The 12,093-nt window shown below is 47.1% G+C and overlaps 1 protein-coding gene across 4 annotated transcripts in view; it reads left to right on the top strand.

The window, feature by feature from the left end:
• The window catches only part of BAHD1 (bromo adjacent homology domain containing 1), a 486,847-nt gene that overhangs the window by 395,345 nt on the left and 79,409 nt on the right, over positions 1 to 12,093 (top strand). The window lies entirely within an intron of this gene.

Below are 12,093 nucleotides of genomic sequence, written 5' to 3'. Positions count from 1 at the left end.
GTGTGCTGCTTGCAGTGGGTAGGAGCTGAAATGAGAAGTGCTTCTTGGTCACTGAGCAGCCTCATGCTGGAGCTTCTGGACTGGTTCAGTGCTAAAAAATTAAAGCTCTTTCCGTAATCCAGACATGTCACTCGAAGGCATTGATGTCAGTGATCTCAAAATTAGACTCGAGCAAGTAACCTAAAGAGATTGTGACAATCCGCCTTGAACATAGCAGTTATCTAAGATCACATTTTAAGTATGCAGTCGAAGGAAAGGCAAAGGTGCAGACCTTTAACACCGTCATTGAATGTCACTATTACGCATTTATGTTCCATCCCACACTCCCTGACAGTTTGACTGACGGAAGATCAGTTTGTGGAGCACTGTACTCTTGCACTGTGCTCTTGTCTCTCTTCTTCCTGATCTGTGGTGGGAAGCAGTGCCACCGGAAGAGATAACACGTCATGTTTTACCCAAGAAGAAACAGCTTTAAAAGTATGACGCTCAAGCAGTCCGTCTTGAACGGCACGGGATTATGGCCTACCCATTTATAGGAAATAGGCGAATGAATGAAAGCATTCTGACTGCCGCAAGCATCTCCCTTTTACACAGAGCAACTCCTACAACTTCCAGTCAGTTACATGCTGTCAATGACCTCGTATGAAATACATTATATTGTTGGAGTTCCTGTTACATCATTTAGACAAGGGTTTATTTTGAAGGCTCGATTTTCCACCTTCCTCCCTGAATGTCAGCTTTTGCAGAAGAACCAACTCTGACACTGGATGTTCTTCAAAGTATGTTATGCATTTTTCTGATTCCCCTATTTCATATGCCAGAGCACTCACGATTGCAACAGATGGCTTTAGATATCTAGGGGATTACATTGCGGAAAGAAAGAACAAGGGCATGACATGAAAACATCCAAATACAGTTGGACTAGTTGAAAAGCGAATTGGCATTCTAGGCTCCTCTCCCACTGTCCCAGCTGAGCAGGACAGGTTTGATGTTTTTAAGATGGTGACCCTGCCACGAATGCTGTAGCATCTTCAGAACTTTCCATTCGAGACATTCAGTAGTTCCTTTAGTCACCCAAACTCCCTAATGAGGGGATTCCTGTGGTCTCAGGATTCCTGCAGAATAGCCCCAATGAAATGCTTCAAATTCCTGTATAACAGAACAGGCCACTGGATGGTTGTCAATGGATAGTAACATGATACACAATTGGACCCAGCATCTGCATCCATAAAATGGACTGCACGGCACACACGAACTGCACATTTCTGATGGATACAACTACCTGTGGATTCCTCACCTGATGAATACTCCCATGGCGCCAGCATTTGACGGAAATCTTCTTACTAGTCTCTGCACGTCGACGAGGACGTCACTCTAGCCCACGTGACGCCGTCTGACGTCATACAGGCAATAAGAAGTCCTCGCCGACGTGCCGATGACAGTTCCCTTTTTTCCGTGCATTCGAAACGGTTATCTTCGAGGGAGTTACTGTTACCTTCGTGGTTACAGTGTATTGTCTGCTGCGTAGTCTTCTCTGCGGTAACAATGTCTCAGAGGAAGTCGGGTTTCAAGCCCTGTCGAGAGTGTGGGGGCAAGATGTCAGTTACAGATCCTCACTCCGACTGTCTATGGTGTTTGAGCTCCGACCACGACGTCTCGACTTGCGATTCATGTCAACACATGAATCCGAAGGCCCTCAAAGAGCGCGAGGCCAAGTTATTCATGGCAAAGTCAAAGAAGAAGGAGAAACATCATAAGAAGTCTTCTTCGCCAAGGTTTCACCGGCGTCATCGAGACTCCCGGCGCCGTAGAGACTCACGACGTCACTCCAGCAAGGAGTCTCGTTCGAGGTCACCTTCGGCTCGGCGTCGGAGGACTTGGGAGGTCAGCCCCACGGTCACGCCGCATCCATCGACGGCGTTGCCCTCTCCGGCGTCACCGACTTCACCTGGTCAGGCGTCAGTGATTGAGGTGGTGCAGCCTCTTGTGTTTTCTCCGGCGTCGCAGACGTCGAGGCCGGCGTCGGGGTCGCCCTCGATCCAGGCACCCCAGTATCCGGCTTTTCCCACTCCTGGAGCCGATAGTACCGCGTTTCTTAATGCGATGTATACCATCTTTCAGCAGATGGCTCCAGGAGCTGCTCCGGCTGGTCCTTCGGGGCCCTTGGCCTTTTCGTTGGGTGATCCTGCGCCTCTTCGGCCGGCACCCTTTATGCCCTTTCTCCCTTTTGGGAATGTGGGCTCGGCGCCGGTGCCGGCGTCGGTGGCCGCTCCGGTGGCTTCGGATGTTTCGGCCCCGGAGGTTGCCCCTCCGTCGAAGTCAGGATTTTGCCCTGTGACTCCGGTTGGTCCATCGGCTCCAAGACCTCGTCCTCCGGCTCCTGCCTCGGCGCCGAAGCTGCCTGTGGCGCCGGACGCGGCGTCAGATGCTTCTGGAGATCGGCGCCGTTCTTCGACGTCGGCGGAGGCCATGTCGACTCCGCGTATCGAGGAGAGACTTCATTCGAGGAGGCGTGCTCTCCGTCTTTTAGAAGAGCAAGAGTACCAGCGAGTCCTAGAGGAGGGAGAGATTGAGGACTCTGACGGACTGCATGGTCTGGATACAGCCAGTGGGCTGGACACTTCCCCTGAGTGGGACCTTTCATCTCCAGGGGAATATACGGAGGAGGCTGCTTCCTTTCATGCTGTGGTGAGGAAGGCAGCGAGCTTTTTGGACCTGCCTTTGCCGGTGGCAGAGGCAAAGCAGAATTTGCTGACAGAGGTATTGCATCCGGCCTCTGCTGCAGCTGAGCCTCTCTTGCCATTTAATGAGGCTTTGCTGGATCCGGTGTTGGAGGTGTGGAAGAAGCCGGTGTCTTCCTCGGCCGTTCATAGGGCTGTGGCCAGGAGGTATCGAGCTGCACCATCTGACCCTGGCTTTCTCTCTAGACACCCTACGCCGGAGAGCTTGGTGGTGCAAGCCTCCTGTTCCTCAAAGTCAGCGCCTGGTTCCTTCCCGACGGTGCCTGGAGACAGAGACTCCAAGAAACTGGATGCGCAGTCCAAGAAAATATTTTCGTCATGCAGTTTGGCGTTGAAGGCCACCAACGCCACGTGCATTCTGGGGAGGTACATCCATGCGCTGATGGATGATATTTCGTCTTCATTCACGGAGCTTCCCCAGGGTCTTTTGGATGTGGTCTCGGACGCCCAGGCTGCCGCGACCCAGATTATCCAGTCTGGGCTGGACACGACCGACTCGGTGGCCAGGGCGATGGGCACGGCTGTGGTGGCAAGAAGACAGGCCTGGCTCCGAAACTCAGGGTTCTCTGCGGATGTGCAGTCGACCCTGCTGGACCTCCCGTTTGATGGGGACAGACTGTTTGGAGCCAAGGCAGATTCAGCCTTGGAACGATTTAAGGAGAGCAGAGCCACAGCCAAATCGTTAGGACTGCAAGCTCCTTCTTCCTCTGCCTCTTCTAGAATTTTCAGGAGGTTTCGGGGATTTGGGCGTGGCTCTTATTCCTCTTCCTTTCGGGGGAGGTTCCAGCAACCCGCCTCTTCCCTCCCCTATAGGTCATTTAGAGGGAGGGGGAGGGGTGGGGTCCGTACCAGAGGAGCCTCTCAACAGCACTCTGCCTCTTCCTCGTCCTCTGGAGGGGTGCAGCAGGGGAAGCAGCCTTAGGCTTCCACCGTTTCCCACTCACTCCTCTCCTGTAGGGGGAAGATTACAGCGTTTTCTCCACAAGTGGAAGTCTATCACAACGGACACTTGGGTTCTCGGCATTGTGGGAAAAGGCTACGCCCTTCCCTTTCGGGAGTTCCCGCCCCTCATCCCGCCCCGCCCATCTTATTGTTCAGAAGAACACCTCCTGTTGCTAGAACAGGAGGTTCAAGTCCTCCTTTCAAAGGGCGCGGTAGAGTTGGTCCCAGAGCAGGAAAAGGGTCGAGGTTGTTACTCAAGATACTTCCTGATTCCCAAAAAGGATGGTCAGTTGAGACCAATCCTGGATCTGAGGATCTTGAATTGGTTCCTCAAACAGGAAAAGTTCAAGATGCTGACCCTAGCACAGGTGCTTTTGGCGTTGAACAAGGAAGATTGGATGGTGTCTGTCGACTTGCAGGATGCTTACTTTCATATCCCGATACTCAAGTCGCACAGGAAGTATCTCCGGTTTGTGGTAGGGTCGCAGCACTATCAGTTTGCGGTCCTCCCGTTTGGTCTTACTTCAGCACCTCGAGTCTTCACAAAGGTGATGTCAGTGGTTGCGGCGGAGCTCAGAAGGAAGGGGATAGCAGTATTCCCTTACTTGGACGACTGGTTGATCAAAGCCAAGTCCCCGGAGCTTGTGTCGCATCATCTGCAGTCAACAACCCAGTTGTTGTTCGACCTGGGCTTTTCGGTGAACGTGCCCAAATCTCACCTGGAGCCCTCTCAGCGCCTCCTGTTCATAGGGGCAGTACTGGATACAACATTGAGTCGAGCCTTTCCTCCGCCTCAGCGGATTCAAGATATTCAGGAATTGGTTCCAATGTTTCGAAATGGAGCGGTAGTTCCAGTTCTCAAGGTCCTTCGTCTGCTCGGTCTGTTCGCCTCCTGCATTCTGTTGGTCACGCATGCTCGCTGGCACATGAGGGCTCTTCAGTGGTGCCTCCGAAGGCAGTGGTCTCAACACAAGGGAGATTTAGAAGGTACTGTCAAGATCTCCAGAGATGCTGCTGTGGAATTGAAGTGGTGGATTGCGGGCAACAATCTTTCACAGGGGAAGCCGTTCGCGCAGTCGCCACCAGTGGCCACGGTAATAACGGATGCCTCCACCCTAGGATGGGGAGCTCATCTGGGGGATCTGGAGATCAAAGGGCTTTGGTCTCCAGAGGAACAGGTGTTTCATATCAATCTGTTGGAGTTACGGGCTGTACGTTTGGCTCTCAAGGCCTTCCTCCCATCCCTTCGTGGTCAGTCGGTACAGGTCCTGACGGACAATACTACCACGATGTGGTACATAAACAAACAGGGAGGAGTAGGGTCGTACCTTCTCTGCAGAGAAGCTCTTCGGCTATGGTCCTGGGCAAAGGACCATCAGATTTGCTTGGTGGCAAATCATCTGGCCGGGGTCTTGAATGTACGTGCGGACAGTCTCAGTCGCCAATTCTCGGCAGACCACGAGTGGCGTCTCCATCCAGATCAAGTCTGTTTAATCTTCCAGATGTGGGGGTTTCCTCGGATAGATCTGTTTGCCACTCGGGAGAACGCGCATTGCCCGTTATTCTGCAGCCTCCAGTATCCGATGCAGGGAGCGTTGGGGGACGCGTTTCAGATAACCTGGTGCGACCAGTTGCTTTACGCGTTTCCCCCCATACCCTTGATTCCTCGAGTGTTGAGGAAAATTCGCCAAGACCGGGCCCAAGTCATCTTAATAGCTCCGGATTGGCCAAGGAGGGTATGGTACTCCGACCTTCTCCAACTCTCACTGTGCCCTCCGCTCCGTCTCCCTCTCAGGGCAGACCTCCTCTCGCAGTCGCAGGGGCAGGTTTTACACCCCAACCTCCAGAGTCTGCACCTACATGCTTGGAGATTGAACGGGGCAACCTGAGTTCCTTCTCTCTCCCGCCTGATGTAGTGGATGTTATCTTAGCGGCCAGGCGACACTCCACTAAATCTATCTACGCTAATAGGTGGTCTAAATTTGTTATGTGGTGTGGAGAGAGACAGATTGATCCCTTACATGCTCATCTGTCACATGTTTTGTCTTTTGCACTGTCTCTAGCGCAGAAAGGTTGTGCAGTAGCTACCATTAAGGGTTATTTGTCGGCCTTGTCAGCCTTCATTTGTCTTCCAGACCAACCATCGTTATTTAAATCCCCTATTGTTCTCAGATTCTTGAAAGGTCTTCTGAATCAATATCCTCCAAAACCATTCGTTATGCCTCAATGGGATTTGTCCTTGGTCCTGACTTTCCTTATGGGGTCCCCTTTTGAGCCTATGCATTCTTGCCCCTTAAGGTATTTGGTTATTAAAACAGTATTCCTGGTAGCTATAACATCTGCAAGGAGAGTGAGTGAGTTGCAGGCCTTATCGGTTAAACCCCCTTATATAACGTTTTATGGGGATAAGGTGGTGTTGAGGACCAAGGCTGCTTTCCTTCCGAAGGTTGTTTCACCCTTCCATTTGGCTCAGACAATCACTTTGTCCACGTTTTATCCTCCGCCTCATCCTTCAAAGGAGGAAGAAAGACTACATCGCCTGGACCCAAAAAGGGCGTTGAGCTTCTATATCGACAGAATGAAGGATATCAGGCTGGAGGATCAGCTGTTTGTCGGATACGTGGGCAAGAGGAGAGGAAAGGCAGTCCACAAGAGAACACTCTCCAGGTGGGTTGTTCTTTGCATTAAAATCTGTTACTCTTTGGCAAAGAAGGATCCGCCTGAGGGCATTAGAGCTCACTCCACCAGAGCTAAGTCGGCCTCTTCGGCCTTGGCCAGGGGTGTTCCTGTGGTTGACATCTGCAAGGCCGCAACTTGGTCGTCCCTTCACACTTTTGTGAAACATTACTGTTTGGACTCTGAGGTCAGAAGGGACGGTCATTTTGCACGGTCAGTGCTGCAGGATTTCTTGGTTTGACCATTTAGGCACCCACCGCCGGGCGTGGTACTGCTTTGGGACTCTATTCATCAGGTGAGGAATCCACAGGTAGTTGTATCCATCAGAAGAACGAGTTACTTACCTTCGGTAACGACTTTTCTGGTGGATACATTAGCTACCTGTGGATTCCTCACGGTCCCACCCGCCTCCCCGTTGCCTTTTTGGTCTCTCCAAGCAATCCTTGAGTGTGCTCCTTTTGGTCTTCAAAGTTGCAATACATTTTGCATGTATGATATTTGTATATATGTGTATATTTATATATAAATCTATATATATATTGGGTATATACATGATTCGTATGTATAAATATATTTATTTGTTTAAAAAAAAAAAAAAAAAAAAAAGGTTATATTAAATCTACAGCTATTTTATTGCAATGTTGTGTGATTTACAATATTTAAGAGATGTTGCTTTGCTCTTTCATTGCATTGGGTTATTATTATTATTCTCATGCACGTAAAAAATGTTGGTACTGTCATCGGCACGTCGGCGAGGACTTCTTATTGCCTGTATGACGTCAGACGGCGTCGCGTGGGCTAGAGTGACGTCCTCGTCGACGTGCAGAGACTAGTAAGAAGATTTCCGTCAAATGCTGGCGCCATGGGAGTATTCATCAGGTGAGGAATCCACAGGTAGCTAATGTATCCACCAGAAAAGTCGTTACCGAAGGTAAGTAACTCGTTCGTTTGGATGGTAAAATGGACTTACTTTTATTACTGGCCACCCACAGTACCTTCAGGATATGGCGAGAGCCCTTAAGGGAATGAGGCTGGGGAGGCAAACTAAAAAAAGAAACCCCTTTGTGGTAGGGCACATTGCTGGGTCAAGTTTAAGACTGCAGGTTTTTAGAAGATGAGACAACAAAGGAATCTCTAGGCCGGTGGGGGGGGGGTGTGGGGGGGCGTAATGACTAAAATAGTTTTCCACTCTTTTGGAGATATGCAGAAGGAATACAAACTGCACAAAAGCATTTTTTCTCGTATCTCCAATCTCGACATGTGCTGACCTCATATATTGCAGAGCTTACTTCACCACAGATTTCAATCTTCTGAAGGCCAAATTACTAGAAGAGGAATTAATGGCTCACACAGTATCCCAAAATACTGCTCCTTGGTGATCCATCCCCCAGACTCCTGTGAAACACTGAAAAATGTGTGGGAGGGAAATGATCAAATTAACTCCAAACTGTTCTGTTTATTGCAAGAATGCATTTTCCACATGCATCCCTGCTCACTGAAGGCTAAACTGTCGCAACTACAAACGAGCAGAATATTAGGATCCACCGGCAAGGGCTTTCTTTGCCGCATGGCATATTTCCTTGCAAATGTAAGAGGCAGTGCCTTGTTTTTAACTGAGATGTTTGGCATTCCCAACCCGAGTATTCTGTGTACGAATTCTCTTCTTTAAATGTGCTGTAACCATTCTTCAGAACCTTCGTTAACTTTTCTGTTGCAGGCAGGAGAGGATCCAGTGTAAATAAATATTTTACGCAGGAGTGTAATATATGTCTCTGTTCATCAGAATGCAGAAACCCTGCTATCGTGAGGTCCAGCTTTCTCCACTTTTAAGCCTGAAATTCACTTGCCGTAGGCCCCATTAATATCAGATCATCAATGAACAATGCTGTGACTACTCAAGACTAGACCCATAATTTCTGGAGATGTTGCACTTGCTTTAAATAAATTGTCTTTTTTTCGACCTTGAGACCTATTGCCACCACTTTTCATTGGCTAAGGAGGATGGAGTGGACAAGAGAAGGCGAGGCTTAGTAAGTATGAGTGGAGAAAGCTTGGGGAAGAGAAACACCTGTCTGAGTTTGAGGTCCTTGCTTAGTGTATTATTATTGAGCTTTTAGGAGCAAAACAATAACTCCATTTGTGTGTTATAGACAACGGGTCAAAATTCTTCCATTTACTGAATACCTCGTCCAATAAGCATTGAGCATGGACTTTGCTATTGTTACTGGGGGCTCGAATATTTGGTAGACTCCCAAAAATGTGTTTTGTAGTTGTGCAACTAGGGTATATTTGAGCGCTTGCACTTCAACAAAATGTCCGTGCTGTTCATCATGGAATTGTAAGTAATGTTCATACATATTCATACATATTCTTCTCTGCAGAGAGAAGATCTTGAACTATGCCCTCTATATTCACATTTGTTTTGACTTAAAATCTGGTCACATAAAGAGATTTCTGATTTCTTTAATATTTTTCTCTTTTTCTTTTCATGGTGAAAGAGTATTATCGTTATTTTATTCTGGTCACGTCTGTTTTTTGATGAATGCTTTCTTGGTTGTTGTGGACTGCTTAGTAAAGCATATCTATAGTCATTACTGGATTTATATATGTTTTCTAGGCCTTTTCTGAAAGGCTGGCCTATCCTGCTCTAGGTACTCCAGTGGTCCTTCTTCTGTTTTGCCACATACCTTGTGTCTCCATCCTCCATTTAAATCTGAATGAGCGGTGCACCTGTGATTTTTGCTATTGGATCTCTTGGTTGCATTTTTAGATAAGTTACCAAGCGGCTTTGTTGAAGAGTTTACATTACTGAATGAACATAGGAGGGTTTGCTCTATAGACTGAAACGGCCATTGAACCTAAGGGGGAAAAAGTGCAGAATCAATTTTTTTTTTTTTTTTTATTTTTTTTACTCAGTGTGCGGCTTGGGTGTTTAATGTAATGAAAAAAAAGTAAAACCTTTTTAAAACATCCTGAAATGGGAAAGGCTGTAGAAGACACCTTGTACCTTCACAATATTCCTGTCCTATCAAAGAAGGGCAAATGACTGAACAGGACCTTGCTGACCTTGAAATACTGGACTATTTCTGTTAAAGGCCTGTGGGGAAAAAATCACCTCAGATGTCAGTATGTCATTTAATTTCTAATACTTCCATCAGTTTTCCCTCTATAACTCCAGTGACAGAGTCTTCATTATGAATGTTACCAAAGCACAAAGTAAATCTTCCTCTCCTTTCACAGTCCATGCCCATAAGAAGGCAATGAAACCCCCATGCCCCTTCTGTTTTGTACTGCACCCATGCCACATTCTGCAAACTTAACAGCTAGACTTCGGTACAGATCACTTGAAGATTAAGATGTGAAACACAAGTGGTTTTCTGCTCACAAGCGAGTTCACATTAGACGTAAAAGAACATCTTGACTTTCTAAAGTGTGGAGACGCCCAAGTAAGTGTTGGAACACCAACCTCTGGGAAGGTGCAGTTTTAATTTGTGAATAAGGAGAAATACACACCATACAGTTAAATTAGGTGCTATTATATGAGGGAGAGAGCATGAGGAAGGTCTTCGGGGAACAAGAGACCTAAGTTGGTTGGAACAGCGTTGGTTCTTGTTAAACACTAACATTCTTCACGGGACCCTCTAATTGGTAGGGCTCTAATGGTTGAGAAACCCTGCACTGTTGGAAATAAAGATAAACGCTAAGATCTCTGGGGTCCAGTTTTTACAGACTAGCGAGAGTATTTTGTGTGCATCACTTCAGGGTAAGTGGAGTCGGTTGCAGATGGTGTTCTGGAGCGGTACGAATATGGTGAGGTTTCTCTTTCACTCTGAAGCCAAAGTCAGCGATCTTAGGTCTAGAAATCCAGTCTTTGTTGAACGTTTTTATTGCACTTGGCTGTTTTCCCATCATTGTGATGGGGCCAGATCCTAAAGCATTAAAGCAGATCAAAGACTAAATTGTTAACTCCATGTGAAAAACATATATAGAAAGCCCCTGATCCTTTTTAGGGCATTAAAATGCATCATAAATCTCTCCCCAGAGCATGATTTCAAGTTGGTGGTCCAAGCACCTTTCGGCTTAGGTTGAAATTTGTGAACTGCCTTCTTACAAGGATGTCGAAAGGGATTACCTCCTAACAGACCACTGGCCTGTTTACAACACGCTGTGCTTTGAAGACATCACTCTGGAACCAATTGAATTACAATTGCTCCTCATAGACAGTTGATGCATCTTCAACATTACCTGCCTGCTACACAGAATTAATCACAGTGGTTCTTCTCCTTATTTAGCTCAGAAGCTCACCAGGCTGGAGTTACTGCGCCTAGACTCTTCTGACTTTAGGAAAAGCATCATCCTTTTTAGACCAGGGTTTCATGTGCTGAAACAACCTTGTTCAGTGTTGCAGAAGAACTGAAAGATCATCATTTATTTTGACACTTCTTACTGTGTCTGTCTTTATCAGCTTGCTTCCACTTCTTCCTGTTTTTTCAGTGCTGTCATTATGGGTCATATTAGTGTCTGGCCACATCTTGTTATTTCTGTAATTATTGCAGATAGTCTCACAATTATGATTTTATTTTTTGTGTAGTTCCTTTGGAAATTGTATCTTCCACTTTGACTATACCTGTGTTAGGTTTCACTTCTTTATAACCTACGTACCCTTAATACTGTAAAGCGCTCTGACTGCATTGAGACATGATTCACAATTAACAGAAACTTGGAGTAAATAAAATGGATATGAATATTCCAGGACTGAATAGATGACCATTAGTTACATATTTTCCTACTTCGCCATCATGAATCCCTTTATCAAAGTCTAGACTAACACGCCCATCCCCTTAAGTTGATGAAGTTACTTGCAGCCCTCACTAAGCTCCATTAGTCCTCCTTCTTGAATATCCTTATTTTAGTCATGCCTGGCCTGCACATCCTCCCATATGTTTAGGAGACTGGTAGCCCTCACTAAACACCTTTGTTGTAATCATGACTGAATTGTTGGTGAAGGGGCCTTTATCCCTCACTAGACTCCCTGTATAACTGAAATCACTGCTCTTATGTAAAACATTCTGAGAGCCTCCAGTCAGTCAGCCTAATTGGGGCAGAGCCACTTTTCCCCGATGGAGTTCTCCCTGAGTGTTTCATAAAACAAGCATTGATAAAGCCAGTAGATCTCACCAATGGGTGGCGTATTGGTTTTGTCAATCGGGTGGAGGTAGGTATGTTGAGGGGCGGACAGTGGTGGATAACAGGATGTTTTTTTTAAAAAAAAGCACTATGAGGTGCCTAGCGAAACCAGGGGGTGGGGGGGGGGGGGGCGACGCGTGACCTAGCTGCCAAGGAAGGTAACCGCATGAGTGACACACTCCAGCAGCCGGCCCCATGCAGACAGTATCCTGCTGCCCCACTCAGGCACTCCTGAGTCCGAATGCAGATTGTGAAGTCCCAGAGGCAGGCGCTGTCTAGGCAAGACCTAAAAAGACATTAGATTTTAGTGTTGGTTTAAATACTAATTGATGTATGTCATATGCTCTGACAACCCACTATTTCTACGGGCCCTTCATCTGTATGTTGGTGTACTACTGTTGCAGGAGGAGGACATAACCAACATGGGTTAAATAGAAACAATAAAAATGAAAGACCTCGCCATTTTACTCAAAAAGTCAAAAGCTTCTTGTCTGAACAGAAGGAGCAGAGAAAAGGAGATGGTTCTTTTCGTGGCTTTACACCTGAA

The sequence above is a fragment of the Pleurodeles waltl genome, chromosome 9 (assembly GCF_031143425.1).
Source record: "Pleurodeles waltl isolate 20211129_DDA chromosome 9, aPleWal1.hap1.20221129, whole genome shotgun sequence".
Taxonomy (NCBI): Eukaryota; Metazoa; Chordata; class Amphibia; order Caudata; family Salamandridae; genus Pleurodeles; species Pleurodeles waltl.
This window is presented reverse-complemented; position numbering and strand designations above follow the sequence as displayed.